Below are 2,500 nucleotides of genomic sequence, written 5' to 3'. Positions count from 1 at the left end.
CAGTCGCCCTGCGCTCTGGAAATCACATTCCAACTCTATCACCGATAGCGCTCACACCTTGGAAACCACATTTCACCCAGGGGACCTTAGGGTGGATTTTGAGCCTTTCGGGATTGCGAAACCATCATTTAACACTCTAAACTTAATTTCCGCAATCCCAGACGCACTTTCCATATGGTCTCCAAAAATGCGTGTGAGCTGACCTGGTCCCTTATAATAGGCAATGAACACGATTTTGGCAAAATATTTTTTTCAAAATTTTTTGACTCACCGGGTAAAATCGAATTTACTTGGGAAAAATGTTCTAGCAGGGGCCCTCCCATACAAATTTTTTTCTTCTCAAAAATGATTTTCGTTTCACTTTTCATACTCAGGGGAGTCTAAAATTGATGTTTTGAGTCACCATGAAAAAAAAATTTTTTTTGACCCGAGCTTGTGTCGCGACCCAAAAATCGACTCACTTGGGAAAAATGTTCTAGCAGGGGCCCTCCCATACAAAAATTTTTTCTTCTCAAAAATGATTTTCGTTTCTCTTTTCATACTCAGGGGAGTCTAAAATTGATGTTTTGAGTCACCGTGAAAAAAAAAATTTTTTGACCCGAGCTTGTGTCGGCGACCCAAAATCGACGCACTTGGGAAAAATGTTCTAGCAGGGGCCCTCCCATACAAAAATTTTTTCTTCTCAAAAATGATTTTCGTTTCACTTTTCATACTCAGGGGAGTCTAAAATTGATGTTTTGAGTCACCGAGAAAAAAAAATTTTTTTGACCCGAGCTTGTGTCGGCGACCCAAAAATCGACGCACTTGGGAAATATGTTCTAGCAGGGGCCCTCCCATACAAAAATTTTTTCTTCTCAAAAATGATTTTCGTTTCACTTTTCATACTCAGGGGAGTCTAAAATTGATGTTTTGAGTCACGGTGAAAAAAAAAATTTTTTGACCCGAGCTTGTGTCGGTGACCCAAAATCGACGCACTTGGGAAAAATGTTCTAGCAGGGGCCCTCCCATACAAAAATTTTTTCTTCTCAAAAATGATTTTCGTTTCACTTTTCATACTCAGGGGAGTCTAAAATTGATGTTTTGAGTCACCGTGAAAAAAAAAATTTTTTGACCCGAGCTTGTGTCGGTGACCCAAAATCGACGCACTTGGGAAAAATGTTCTAGCAGGGGCCCTCCCATACAAAAATTTTTTCTTCTCAAAAATGATTTTCGTTTCACTTTTCATACTCAGGGGAGTCTAAAATTGATGTTTTGAGTCACCGTGAAAAAAAAAATTTTTTGACCCGAGCTTGTGTCGGCGACCCAAAATCGACGCACTTGGGAAAAATGTTCTAGCAGGGGCCCTCCCATACAAAAATTTTTTCTTCTCAAAAATGATTTTCGTTTCACTTTTCATACTCAGGGGAGTCTAAAATTGATGTTTTGAGTCACCGAGAAAAAAAATTTTTTTTGACCCGAGCTTGTGTCGGCGACCCAAAAATCGACGCACTTGGGAAATATGTTCTAGCAGGGGCCCTCCCATACAAAAATTTTTTCTTCTCAAAAATGATTTTCGTTTCACTTTTCATACTCAGGGGAGTCTAAAATTGATGTTTTGAGTCACCGTGAAAAAAAAATTTTTTTGACCCGAGCTTGTGTCGGCGACCCAAAATCGACGCACTTGGGAAAAATGTTCTAGCAGGGGCCCTCCCATACAAAATTTTTTTCTTCTCAAAAATGATTTTCGTTTCACTTTTCATACTCAGGGGAGTCTAAAATTGATGTTTTGAGTCACCGTGAAAAAAAAATTTTTTTGACCCGAGCTTGTGTCGGCGACCCAAAATCGACGCACTTGGGAAATATGTTCTAGCAGGGGCCCTCCCATACAAAAATTTTTTCTTCTCAAAAATGATTTTCGTTTCACTTTTCATACTCAGGGGAGTCTAAAATTGATGTTTTGAGTCACGGTGAAAAAAAAAATTTTTTGACCCGAGCTTGTGTCGGTGACCCAAAATCGACGCACTTGGGAAAAATGTTCTAGCAGGGGCCCTCCCATACAAAAATTTTTTTTTGACTCACCGGGTAAAATGGTCGCACTTGGTAAAAATGTTCTAGCAGGGGCCCTCCCATACAAAAATTTTTTCTTCTCAAAAATGATTTTCGTTTCACTTTTCATACTCAGGGGAGTCTAATATTGAAGTTTTGAGTCACCGTGAAAAAAATTTTTTTTGACTCACTGGGTAAAATGGTCGCACTTGGGAAAAATGTTCTAGCAGGGGCCCTCCCATACAAAAAATTTTTATTTCTCAAATCGATCCGTGGTTTCACTTTTCATACTCTAGGGCCCATTTGCTTCAACTTTGGAAAAAATTTTCGATGATGAAAAATTTTCACCTTCGACGTCCATCGACCACTCGACCCGAACTTGGTACTTTTGTATGGAGGTACCCGAGTGGTGACTTTTTCATACAAAAATTTTTATTTCTCAAATCGATCCGTGGTTTCACTTTTCATACTCTAG

Source organism: Anopheles moucheti, assembly GCF_943734755.1.
Source record: "Anopheles moucheti chromosome X unlocalized genomic scaffold, idAnoMoucSN_F20_07 X_unloc_17, whole genome shotgun sequence".
NCBI classification, from domain to species: Eukaryota; Metazoa; Arthropoda; class Insecta; order Diptera; family Culicidae; genus Anopheles; species Anopheles moucheti.
Note: the sequence above shows the minus strand (reverse complement) of the source record.